Genomic DNA, 13,905 nt, shown 5'->3' with positions numbered 1-13,905 from the left:
GAGGCAGGGACAGCGCATGGAACCCCATGTCATTATTTCTCTGCCTAAGAGCAGCAGGGCTTCTAGGGTGTCACACAAAGCCAGGAAGGGAGCCTGCTGGTCCTGCATGAACTGGACTACAAACCAGACTTTCAGTGAAGATCAGGACTGCTCGTTTATAGAGCTTTCTGGTCAGCGCAGAGCCAGTTTTTGGTTAGCACAGGTTTTATTGTACATCCTGCACTGTAAGAGTAAGCAAGCACGTTTCTACTTGCTTTTCATGTTAATTCCCATTTATAATAGCTACTGCCTCTTATAATTACACTCATGTCTCTGAATTTGAGCTTAACATTATGCCTTAAACCATACATCGGACAAAGATCTACATATTTCAATGTGTGTTTTCAAATAGGTTCATATCATCATATATATAGTAGCCCAGTGTCTGAGAGTTTGTAACGCTGAAATGCCTGCTATTCCCCCTGGGGGGCGCTGTTGCCTGAAATGCTGGCTGTTCCCTCTGGGGAGGCGCTGTTGCCTGAAATGCTGGCTGTTCCCTCTGGGCAGCCCGTGCTGCATGAGGAGTGCGGGGCCCAAACGGCAGTTTGCGCCGCTTGCTCCCCTGCGGCGGCCCGGCTGAGCGCTGCAGAAGTCAGCCGAGTGCCATGGCAGGAGGGGAAGAGGGACGGAGCGGTAATGTACATGACCAGGGGGCAGGGCCTGGCCGTGTACATCACCGCCCCGCCCCCCTTCGCCTCCCGCCATGGTGCTCAGCTGACTTCTGCGCTGCTCAGCCAGGCCGCCACATGGGAGCAAGTGGCGCAAGCGACCGTTTGGGCTCCGCGCTCCTCATGCAGCACAGGGAGTGCGAAGCCCAAATAGCCGTTTGGGCTCTGCGGTCCCCCGAGTGAGAGGCAGGAGGGGGAGGAGAAGAGAAAGAGAGAGGCAGGAGTTGGCGGAGAGCTGAGAGAGAGAAAGGGGGAAGCAGTATGAGGAGGAAAGATTGAAAGCGAGAGACGGAGAGAGAGACCGGAGGCTCAGGAAAGAAGACCGACGTGGAGGAGAGACCTGAAAACCCTGTCTTATGATGGGCTAATTGGCTAGTTACTAATATGCTTCAAGAGAAATTTCTTTGAAGTAACTTTCAGTCACATGATTGAGGCATTCTGGTTGCCCAATAATGTTAAATAAAGTCCCCTCTGAAACCTAATATCTGTTATCCACCCATCAACCACTTACTGAATTGCATGTAGTAGCATGGGGATTAAATATTGTAAATTATTGTGGAATTATTTGCTAAAGCAGCAACAATATGATATTTATTCTACAAACAAAAAAATAGGAATGGTCCTTGCTCCAGTGGCTTATAGTTTAAATCCTGGGGTCCTACAATTAACAATTGTCTCAATGAACTCAGTGAGTTGGAAGTTCTAGAGTTTCATGCAAAAGATTAACACACATTTCTTCAGCAAAGATCTTCTTAACACTGAAAAGAATAGCTTAGCCAGGCTTTTTTTATTGAAATACTATAGATTTTTCATTGAAAATATATTTTGTGGCTACAAATGCATTTTGCCTAACATCAGTAATTTCCATACTATATTTTTCCTAATATTTTTCAGTATATATAGTTTATAAGAATTTGTGAGGAACTGTTGTTAGGGCAGAAGACGTAGTCAGAACTCATGAGTTTTATTTCCTACCAAAACTTAGTCGAATCATTTAATCTTTTGGTGATTGTGTTTACTCAACTGAAAAATTGGTAGAATGATATAGTAACTTCCTTTGCAAAACTGTTGTGAGGTTTAATTAATTAATGTCTGTAAAGTGATTTGAGATGCTATGTTGAAAGGTGTTGCAGAATGCAGAGTATTATCATCAATAAAATATAAGCTGCGAATCAAACAAGATAAGATAAAAGGCAAACTGCTTTTCCTTCCTCACTCCTATACTTCTATATAATATATTGCATTTTAAATTCTGCCTTGGAATAAAGCCTGTCTAGATCTTGGATAGCAATGAGAAAACAGTTTTCTCTTAATTTCTGGAGCAATTTTTGTGGGTTAACAAGAAAAAGAAGGAGAAGTTGCCTTTTTTCTCCTCCCTCCATCTATCCTTTGGGAAGGAGGGCGGGGGGAGGAACTTTACTCAATACGGAAGCTCAATGCTCATCTATAAAAAAGGGAGACAAATGTCATTGACACTAAAATCAGGACCACATGCTCTATTGATCATATTGTAGGAATCTTCAAATAAGAATACCATCTATTATGACTAGGCTGAATTTTCAACTTCTATTTCCTCTATTTTGAGCTTAATCCTGGACTAATTGTTCTGGCAGCTGGTGTTTTATTGAGTCAGCGATACAGGATAAAGCAGTTTGTATGTTTAAACTGGACCCTTGACGTTAACACATTTTTTGTGTGTGGTTTGTTACATCAATATAATTTGGCATCTCATTAATTATGTAAATATCAACCATATGTTGAATTCATTGAAGTTTGGGGTGAACAGAATATTTGCAGAATAATATTAATAGTGTATTGATAAAATCAAAATGATCATGAATACATAAAGAAAAATTTCTAATTTATTATATAAAAGGGAACATTTCAAATAAACCTATTTCCTTGTTTATTTAAATAATTCTGAACAAGAAAAGAAATGTGAATAATTTTAAATTATTTAGTTTTAGAATGGCACAATGGTTCATTTTATAGATACAGATTAAATACTAAAGGTTGGAAAAAATGGCTGGCCCATACATTATTACATTACTAGACAAAATCACTCTTGGCTGTCTGTATATAAAATGAGCTTATGAAAACTTAGGATCATTTTACATTATTTTAAATGGTATTGGAGAGCTATTCAAACTAGAATATTATTCTTGCTTACACAAGATTTTTTTTGTCCTTGACATTTTGATGGCATGAAAAATGGAAAAAGTCTTTTGCACTGGGGAAATGTGACTGAGTATAAATTTAAACATTTCCGGGATGGAAGGAGGAAGGAACTGATCCGAAACTATCCACCTATTTACCAAAGAGAGATACAGACAGATGTACTATTCTATGCAGATCGTATTAATTGGGCACTTTCAGTGTTGCGATTCCCTGATGTTTCAGATGAGTGCTGAGAAATGGCACCAGCTCTAGGCAAAAACAATTGATCCATATGAACACAAAGGAATGAAGCAAATACCATGCTAAAATTAATCAACTTCACCATGCCCTTTGTATCATATGAATTTCCATAAATATAAAATGGCCACTATCTAAAATAGTGCTATACCTGGATTCAGTTTATAAAACGTACAGTGTGCACTCAAATATCATGTATGGTTTCTTAGTGATGTAGACACTGAAAATTTTTAGCAAAAAAACAATGCACCTTTGAAATTTTGACATTGTAAGCATGTAGTAGCATGGGGATTAAATATTAATCAAAGCTGATTACCATCATCTTTAGAACTTATTTCAAGAGCCTTAAAGAAAGAACATATTATTGCACTCATAATGATCATATAATCAAAAACACTGCATTCTGATAATGGAGCATATTAGCTGTTAAAACATGAATAGGTAACAAATATCACTGAAACTACTGTACTGTGCAAAAGCAAGCCATTCTAAGAGAATCTGTGTCTACATAAACCAAACTCATAAATGACAAAATAGTTGGTGGAGACACACAATCCACAGCAACAGAATACGTCAAAGAACCACAGTCTTTCCTGAGGGAAGTCTGACGTAGTGTTGCAATGCTTCATAAGGCAGTATTACAAAATAACTGAAGAGAGACTTTTACCCATGTTAATGGATGAGGCACAAGACCTCATCCAGTGTTGAATACTATAAAATCTTTCCTGCAAAAGGTGGGCACCCTGGCTCTCCTGCCTGCCCTTTCTTTAATTGATAAACCTGTTAAACAATATATTTAAGTGGTTAACCAATTAAAAGGGATTTTACATCCCTACTGAAGAGTGCAGTGTGGATCCCTGAAGGAGTGCAGAGATGTGTCCATCCTATCTAAAAGATTGGCTTCAGGGAAAAGGAGGTCCTTGGTGGTCTTTTGGACCTCCCTTGGGAAATCAGAAGACTGCAGCCAAGAGTCTCTGCGCATAACAAGCCCTCTAGTCAAGGAATGGGATGTAGTCAGTTACATCCCCCATGGACCATAAGGCCACCTCTGCCACATCTACTAAGGCCTAGAACTGGACATGGTCATCTGCAAGGACTTATCCTTCAATTTTTCTGTATCCTTTAAAATGTAAGTCCTCTCTTTTTCTCTGGATTTGTTTTGGGATACCAAATGTAACCAATCAAGAGTTGCTATTGATCTTGTAGTTGTATCAGCAGCATTTTGAGTTACTTGAAAGATGATTTGGCAGTTAATTGCCTCATAGATTTTAATTCTTCCTTAATCTATTGGAAGTTCTTCCAAAACTTTGAAAGCTCTCTCCCCTTGTAAAAAGTCAGACTTGGTTAAAAGTCTGGCAGCTGATTATTCTAACTTGCAAACCAATTAAAGAATATATTTTTTTCCTTGAAAAGATTGCTTTGATGCCTTTTCTTTTGGAGTAGACTTTGATGGACCAAATTGCCTCAATTCTTCATTTACAGCCATTATAACAAGTTATTCTGGGATAGGGTGAGCATAAAATCCTTTGGATGGGACTTGATATATATGATCCAGTTATCTGGATGCTACAGAAATAGATGCTGAGTCTGCCAAAAATTTTCGGGAGGTCTAAAGTACCCTCAATTAATAGGCATTGTTAAACGGCCACTTTGTGTCAGAGTGTAAAATGTCAAACAGTTTGTGTTTTTTCTTGAACCATTTCTAGTGTTATTTGGTGGTCCTGAATTGCCTTGAAATCATCCATTCAAGATATGGCTCCTGGGATGATAGTTTCATGTTGCAAACACAGAGACAAGATCAAAGGTGCTGAAAGATTTGCCTGCCTATTGAAGCAGTCATCTCCTTTCCTCTACAATTTTTGCTCTGTCCCAACTTCTTCCTTACATTAACAATTATGTGACTTTTAGTTTATGTTTACTCAATGGGAACATTCACTCAAAACTAAAACAGGAAAGCAACTAACAAAAATCAGAACAAACCAATCAAATAAATAAGAAAAAGTGTAATCAGACTTTTTCTACAGTTAAGCATAAAAGCTATAATTTAAATTCTGTGTCTTATAACGATCATTCCATTCACAACTCTTATTTTTCAAACCGCAAATCTGCAAAGCCTTACTTCACAGTAAATATTATATTTACCATGAACTAGCAATTAAGTCCTAATCACTTGGATTAATTAGCACAGCAGGGTTTACTATTAAACTTGCAAACACTTTTCCACATTAAATGTTCTCTTAAATAATGAATTTAATGTTTTTTGTTTGGGATTTTTTTTTCATTAAGTAAAGACTGCAATTGCATTGTTTGTGAACACACAGGCAATGGGGTTAAGAACCAGCACGACATCTGATAAATTCAGGAGAAATACGTTTGAAATGTGGATAGTTGCTAAACTCAAGATAGATACTTGCCCTTAAATTAATTCTGGGAATATACTAATAACTGCATTTAGGGAACATTTAAAACAACTGTATTAATATTATAATCCACATATGCACTTTTTCAGACTCAGGGTGAGGGAGAATCTAATTACTAACCTTTTAGAGCCAGATGACATGTATAGTTAAGTACTGGTTGCTAAAATATCTGTAATCTCATACTTGCGGGTTTGTTTTTTTTAACACTGGGATTCTGCTCTAAGACAACAGCGTCAAGGTTTTTATTTCCAACTAATACTACAATCAGATTGAAGTTACCTAGTTTCTAAAATACCTCTTATTTTGATGTCATATTATTGGAGGAATGGCAAGTTATATAATGGCTTCCATTATAAGCCCCCGTTTCAGATGTCCAGCTTTATCAGGATGACATTTTCCACACTTCCTCTCTGTTCAGATATGAGTCTCTGCCCCCCTGAAAAACTCTGAATAAAAACATGTTGCACTGCTTTGGCACATAAGAGTAAAACAACACTTTTTCCATTTAAAAGATCACTTTTTAAAAAAAGTTCTAGCATCATTAAAGGTGGAGAATACACAATGTTATACACATTTTCTGCAATTGTAGAAACATATGGGCATTATTTTATAGTACAGGTGTGACAGTCAGGAAAATCACTTAAATGAGAAGTCACAGTAAATTGCACAAGGTGAGTGAGAGGGAGTGAGAGCATTCCCCCACCTTGTCTGTTGACATGCACGCTACATTGTCGGTCTTGATTCAAATGGGCTTGTTCCTTATTCGGCGCAGAAGTATGGCAAGCATTTTTTACTGCTCTGAGTTCCAGGAGATTTTAGTGGAGGTGTGTTTCAGCTAGCGACCATTGGCCTTGTGCTGTATAGTGGTCTAAGTGTGCTTCCCAATCCAACACAGATGTGTCCATTGTGATCATCACTGAGGGCATGGGTTGTTGGAAGGGAACACACTTTGTTAGATTTTCCAGTGTCACCCATCGTCTTAAAGAATCCTTGACCTTGGGGGATGGTTTACCAGTATTAGGCTCTCCCAAGCATAATGGTCTGTTTTTCTGTCTGTCTGTGTCAAAGTCTGACTTGTGGGAAATTTAATGGGTGTCTCAGAGGCTTTGGGATGGCTCAGGCCTCTTTTTGTGCTGAAAATAGCTTCTTTTTCAAATGGTAAATCCTCCACTTTTAATTGCATCTCTTTAGGTATGCCCCCTGCTTAAAGTGATGATGCATTATGATAGCCGTTGCAATGGTACATGCAGAGGTATCAGCCACGTCTAGTGCAGTTTCTAATACTGTTCTGGAGACTAACTGAGCCTCTACAAGGACTGTCTTTAGTTCCATTCTCATCTGCTTTTGCTTCATTTATTATATTGACAAATAAATAGATCCCTTTAAAAGTCAGAAGTTAGCCACAGTTACCATATGGTGTTAATGGGGATGCCACAGTTTCCCCCTAATAACAAGAATAGGAAATAACTGAGGAATCTCAGATGTGTGGTAACAATGGATACATAAAAATTGTTAACAACAGCCAGCTCTTCAGGATGAACTCATAGGATAATTTAAGAAGGACAAATGCACAATACTACACTCAGGAAGGAATGAGTTGCACCCATTCAAAATTGGGAAATGACGATCTAGGAAAAAGTAATGCAGAAAGGGATTTGGGAATCACAGTGGATCAAAGTAAATATTAGTCAACAATGTAACCTTGTGGAAAAAAAAAGGAAATATTCTGGATGTGTTAGCAAGAGTGTCCTAAACAAGACATGAAAAGTCATACTTCCACTCTGCTCTGCACTTGTTAGTCCTCCATACTATGCAGTATTCAGTTCTGTGCGGGTCATATTTCAGGAAATATGTGGAGAAATTGGAGAAAGTCCAGGGAAGAGCAAAAAAATGATTAAAGGTCTAGATAATGTGACTTATGAGGGAAGAAAAACTTGGGTTTGTTTAGTGTTGAGAAGACCAAGAGGGGCTACACGACTTAAGGTCCCTTCCAGTTCTATGATTTTGCTTCGACACTTTCAGTTTGCTCTTCTGATTGTGACTCGAGACAGAGCACCATCTAGTTGTAGTAACAGCACTTTCCATGAAGTAAACACTGCTCCCTGTACATTGATGCTAAACCACAGCTACATTAAGGACTTAGTATTCTTTAGGTCACGACCAAATTTAGATTGTCCACTTTTGACATAAGAGTGCATATATTGCTGTTATATCAACAAATAACATATTCCTGCTCCCGATACTCTTTCACTCGCCTCATAGCTTCCCGTTAAAGTTGTTGCACTTCCCCATAGTAAATATTATTATGAACCAAAGAGTTAACTAGTTAGCACTGACATGAATAAAAAATTGCTACAGAAAATTCTACCCTTCTTCCAATCGCTACCAAAAGCTTCAGATGTAATTATAAATTTTCACCAAAGATGTCAGATTCTTCTGTTAATCTTCATATGGTCTGACATTGCCATTCTTCAGCTTTTACGGATGTGAACAGTTATCACTTTGTTTGTATGTCACCACAGACAACATAATCAATAGTTTTCATATCTTACTGTTCATACTTTTTGTTATGGTGAATTTTGTGAGTGCTGCCTACTTTTGTTCTACTATGAAACTTGTTACTGCTTGAATAGAGAGCATTTTATCGCAACAATAAACATTTTAACACAAGATAAAGCCATAGGAAAAAAAGGTTCAAGATTTGTTCAATCCCCACTTTAAGATACTTTGCCCTTATCAAATTAATATCTATCAGACATATGAAAGCAACACAATGGAAGTCTTTGTTCTCTTTAGAGGTGCTAATTTAAGGTGCAAACTCCATTTCCCTCCTCTTTCCTTCACTCTCTGTGTTTCCATAGTAAGGGAATCTTATTTCTTGAATGTGAATGGAAAAAGAAAACCTAAAAAGACCTATAAACGAATATTGATTTTTTTTGTCCACATCCATAATATAACAAGACTGGTTACCATCACAAACAGAAATAGTATTTTACCTGTAGACAATTTTTTGTGGCCAGATACTACATGCTAGACTAATAAGGTATCCCTTCTGGTCTGCCACTCAGATGCACGCAACCTATTGCAATGCTCAAATCTTTACACAATTAGGGTATGTCAACACTGCAAAGTTATTTCGAAATAACAGCCCTTACTTCAAAATAACTTTCCTAGCGTCTACACAGCCAAATTGCTATTTTGAAATAAATTCGAAACAGTGGAGCGCTTATGTCGAATTTGGTAAACCTCATTCCACAAGGAATAATGCCAAATTTGAAATAGCTATTTCGAAATAAGTGCTGTGTAGACACTTATTTCAAAACAGGGGGCCTCCAGACTTCCCAGGGTGCCTTGGTGGCCACTCCAGCCTCAACCAAGAACACTTCTCTCCCTCTCTCCCTAGAGCCCTTAAAGGGGTAGACTCTGGCCACAGTGCTGTGCCAGCTCCAAGCCTGCCAGCCCAGAGCCAGCAGTCACTGCCCCTGACCCAGTGGCCCCAAAACATGAGCCAGCAAGCCACTGGCAGCCAGCCCTCCACCGCTCCCCAGGAGCAGTCTTCCAGCTCCCAGGAGCCTGCCAGGGCCCGGAGAAGGCGGGCGCCTTCCTGGTCCAGGGTGGCGATCATGGACCTTATTCAGGTTTGGGGGGGGATGCCCTCAACGTCCATGATATCCACACTAGACGGAGGAACGTGGCTGTCTATGGCAGGATAGCTGCCACCCTGGCCACCAAAGGCCAAATGCGAACCCAGGAGCAGGTTTGCATGACAATCAAGTTGGTCCAGCGAGACCCCCAATCCTGAGCTTCCCCTCCCCCTTCTTCCTCTTGCTTCCCCCTTCCAGCTCCCTCCTCCCAGGTTTCCCCCTTCCCTCTCCCACCATCTCTTCTCCCCTCTCCTGCCTCCTTTCCCCAGTCTCATCAGAGTTTCATTTCCTCCCCCCCAGTTTTGTTAAATAAAGAGAGTTTATGTTCATGAAAATACGTGTATTTTATTTTACATCAGGAAGGAGCGTTAGGGAGGGATAAGTGGAAGGACTGAGGGAGGAATGAGGCACAAGCCCCCAGTGGGGCAGACCAGGGAGGCTCTTAGTGCTCCTCAGGGTGGAAGCTCTCCCTCAGGGCCTCCTGGACACTGACAGCCCTCCGATGGCCCTCCCAGATGGCAGCCTGCAGAAAGTGCAGCCAGGCTCACAGCAACGTGTCCAAGAGAAGCACCAGAGTGCCCAGGGGCAGCTCTGGCTCCATGTTGCAGAGTGCTGTGGTGTCCCAAGTGAGGGCAACCAGAGCACGCAGAGACAAAATGCTTTGCTGTCCCTCATCGAAGTAGATAAGCAAGCAGGGAAACCTGAGAACAGGCTATAGGGGTGTGGGGGGGAGGTCCCTTTAAGCACAGACCTCAGATAGCCTCAGGCAGCAGCCCTATACAGTAAGTCCTGACCTGGTGCCCTGCCAGAAATGGTTCCGGCCAGCCTTAAATGCGATTCAGAGTCCACTCAGTGTGGACGCGCTATTTTGAAATGCATTTTGTGTGTAGATGAATTATTTCAAAATAAGCTATTTCGAAATAACCATTTCAAAATAACACTGTAGTGTAGACATACCCTTATATACTATTAGTCTATCTATACCTCTTGTGTACTATTAGAATTATTCTGTTGTGCAAATACATATGTTACATATTGCAGATCAGAATAAAAACTGAAAGTGAGACTGTCTCCTTGAAAAGATGATGGTGGCTATAAAGGAAGTAAAATTACTGGTGTGCTTAGATGTGCACCCACTCATGAGTGGATGCAATGCAGCAGTATTACTTAAGGAAAGAAAGATACCTTATGAACCAATAACACAGATACAGTATTCTAAAATTTAAAAGAGAACCTACTGTGGAATATTGAGGCACAAGGAGGGCCAAATTCACTGATGGCAACGCTGTTAGCTTCTATATATTTCCACACATTGGGCCAGAAGTGAATTTGGCCCGGAATGTGTAATGTTCAATGAATAGGTGGCTGGAACTTCATTTAGTTTCTTTACATGCAGCCTTACCAGAAAGCCTTCCCTCAGGCCACCCACCCAAACAGAGAAAAAACTGCTCTGACAGAATGAACATTCTACTTTTAAAAATTTAACACACTTCTCTAGTATAGACAACAAGCCATTTAGAATGAACAAGTCATGATGCTTTAAAGCTTTCAAGGCTCTTCGATCACTATTAATATAATATATCCATTTGATATTTAGCACGTGTCAGGACTCTCTTTAGAGCAGCGGTTCCCAACCTTTTCCAGACGGGGACCCATTTTGACAATTCAGAAAGACTTGGTGACCCAAGACAATTCAAAAATGGGGGGAGGAGGAGAGGCAGAGACATCTGGGGAGACACTTTGCGACCCTTCTGAAATGTAATGGCGATCCATATTTGGGTCCCGACCCATAGGTTGGGGAACCCTGCTTTACAGGCAGCAAACAAAGTAATTTCTTTACGCCTGAGATAACCCAGGTACTAGGGACTGGGAGTGCAACTTCTTGAAAAAAATATTAGTCAGTACAAGTTTTTAATGCCACATCTTCCTTGCTGAAACCAGATATGAAGAATTACAAGGGAGAGAATTTTGCATCACCTCAATGTTTTCAGTCAATAAGAACAAATAGAACCACCACTGGGGTTATACAGATGAGGAAAAAACATCTGAACACCAGATTAAAACTTCAAGGAAGAGGAAGTTCTTTCATCCTAGGTCTAATTTCAGGGTGGTCCAACCTTTTCAATGCTATGGGCCAGATGCTGTTTCTATGGCCACATACAGATAATTCAAGATTCTAGAATCAGATTTTTTTAAGCATTTAACCATTATGTCATTAAAGGGGTTAAGAAATAATATAATTGAACAGCATAGCTCATCTCTTACTTGAACTTCAATATCTCATGGTAGGAGCATCCCCAGAATTTTTTTTTTTTAAAGTATGCTTATACCCCTTTTCCTTCTGAATCAGGGAGGAGAGTGTGAGCAGCCTCACTATGGGTCAGGGTGCATGCTCGGACTCTTTGCCTTGTTAAGCAGTAAAAATCTGCCTCCCCCCCTTCTACTGGGGAAGGAGGGGTCAGTTGCACACTGACTGTACAGAAGGCAAAACACGTAGCCTGTGGAGCAGAGCAAAAATGTACTGATGTCCATCTCAAAGAATACATCTTCTAGCAGCATTAATAGTTTTTCAGTTAGGAAAGGCATTTCTTTCAGCAGCAAATACAAAAGTGAAGGATCTGGTCCTGATTATTGAGTTCTACAACAAAGCTTCTGTCAGGACACGTATGGCTGGCTCTGGCGAGGATCTTTGTCTTTTGCAGTCGTTTTTACCATGGAAAAGTTTCGTGCCTGAACTCTGATAGCATTTATAATGCTTCTCAAACCCAATTCATGGGCCAGGCCAGAGAGCCACAAGATGAGAAGCAGAAGGGCCCTGCTCCCCCTCTCCTCTTGCCCAGCTTTGAGGTTTCAGTGGCAAGCAGGTGCCCCCTCTCTTCCCAGCCATGCTTGAGATAGCGATGTTGGCCCACACACAAATGACAGAACTCATCCCGCATCCCTAAACAACATGGGAGTCCCTGCTGAAGACTTGGCCCGGGATTAACAACCAGGTTGCTGTGGCTTTTCATGGTGAGCAAGAACACATTGTCTCTCTCTGGTTGGGCCCGGCCCTGGCACTAAAGCACATCCCAGCACAGTTGCAAAAGCCTTGCACCAAAAGGAATTGAAGGCAATGTCTGCGCTACAAGCCAACCATACACATCCTGACAGAAACTTTCTTATATAACTCAATAATCAGGACCAGATCCTTCACTTCTGTATTTTTCTGCTGAAAGAAATGCCTTTCCTAACTGAAAAACTATTAATGCTGCTAGAAGATGTATTCTTTGAGATGGAAATTAGTAAACTTTTGCTTCATGGACTATGTGTTTTGGCTGCTATAAGGGAAGATATTTTCCAGACACAGTTACCATATCTCAGGGAGGTGAAGAACCTATGATGACAGGAGAATCTCTTCCATAAAGAGAATTATCACTTATACCAACACGCTAATTGTTCAAAGCTTTATACATGGCAATCTACATTTTTAATTTAATTTGTCTATAGGTAAAATGTATTCAGTACGACACATTTTTTAAAAAACAGTTTGAACCAGAGGGATGTACAGTATTTTGAGCTCTAGGGCCAATTTCATTTGCATTCTAAAGACATGTTCTAGCAGTCATTATCACTAGTTTGTCAACCAGCACTGCACTTCAGTTTCTTGTGATTGGTAATCTAGAGAGTCCCCCTCCTTGATGAGTTTCCTATCTGCTCTGCACCCCTTGTTTCCTATTGAACTGTGTAAGGTCTAACCTTTGTTCTGCTCACAGTTGAGGAAGCCTGGCATTTAGAAGTCAGTGGAGTACCCAAAGGGATGCTAAAGGAGGAAAAGCATTGAGAGAGAAATGAAGAGCACTATTCCAATACGAGCATGAAGACAACATGAAGTTAAACTACTGTATATACTTGATCATATGCCGAATTTTTTTTGGTAAAAAATGAGAGTAAAGAGTGGGGGGTTGGCTTATGAATGAGTCATTGAGTTTTACCAATTTTTATTAACTTGGGGGGAGGTCAGCAAAACTTCAGTTCCCAGCTCAGCAGGGTGAAGTGCTAGCGTCTCTGGATGGTTTATGTACCTGGAACGTCTGCAGGCATGGAGCCCCCCGTTTCCAGTGGCTGCGGTTTGCTTTTCCCAGCCAATGGGAGCTGCGGGAAGTGGTGCAGGCCAAGGGAATATGCTGACTGCCAAAAATCCTGTTGGCCAGAAACAGCGAATCACAGACACTGGGAGCTGCAGAATTCCATGCCTGTAGACACTCCAGGTAAACCAAACATCCCAATGTGCCAACGGCTTATGCTGATGAGCTGGGACCAGAAATTTGCAAACCACCAATATGGAGTCAGCTTATGAATGGGTTATTGTGATTGTAATTTTTTTTTAACTGGGGGGGAAGGGGGAATCGATTTATGAACCAATGGGCTTATGATCGAGTACATAAGCGGGGAGGAGAGGGGGGATATGTTGGCAGGAACATAGTCTGTATGGAGGACACAGACATGAAAAACATCTTTCATTAGAAACCACTGACTACTTCACAAACGACTATGTATCTTGTATTGAAGACAGATGTTATTAACAGCAAGGAAGATGCGTAAACATTATTCAATTAAATCTCATGCATGGCAAACTTAGTGGAGAGACTATCTATTTCAGTTCTCTTATATAGAAATACTACTTCTGTAGAAGAATACCACCTTTACAAGGGGCCTTTAAAATTGATAAAAATCAGC

General features: G+C 40.5%; 1 protein-coding gene and 1 long non-coding RNA gene across 5 annotated transcripts in view; one reads left to right on the top strand and one right to left on the bottom strand.

The window, feature by feature from the left end:
- Nucleotides 1-13,905, bottom strand: part of ADK (adenosine kinase) — a 417,444-nt gene that overhangs the window by 118,564 nt on the left and 284,975 nt on the right. The gene's annotated exons all lie outside the window — the stretch shown is intronic.
- LOC142830359 (uncharacterized) lies at nucleotides 11,421-13,138 on the top strand. Its single transcript, XR_012905537.2, has 2 exons — nucleotides 11,421-11,471; nucleotides 12,942-13,138. It is a non-coding gene; the product is annotated as an uncharacterized LOC142830359 (long non-coding RNA).

The sequence above is a fragment of the Pelodiscus sinensis genome, chromosome 8, assembly GCF_052426305.1.
Source record: "Pelodiscus sinensis isolate ZL-2025 chromosome 8, ASM5242630v1, whole genome shotgun sequence".
In the NCBI taxonomy this organism is placed as follows: Eukaryota; Metazoa; Chordata; order Testudines; family Trionychidae; genus Pelodiscus; species Pelodiscus sinensis.
Note: the sequence above shows the minus strand (reverse complement) of the source record. Positions and strands in the feature narration are given on the sequence as shown.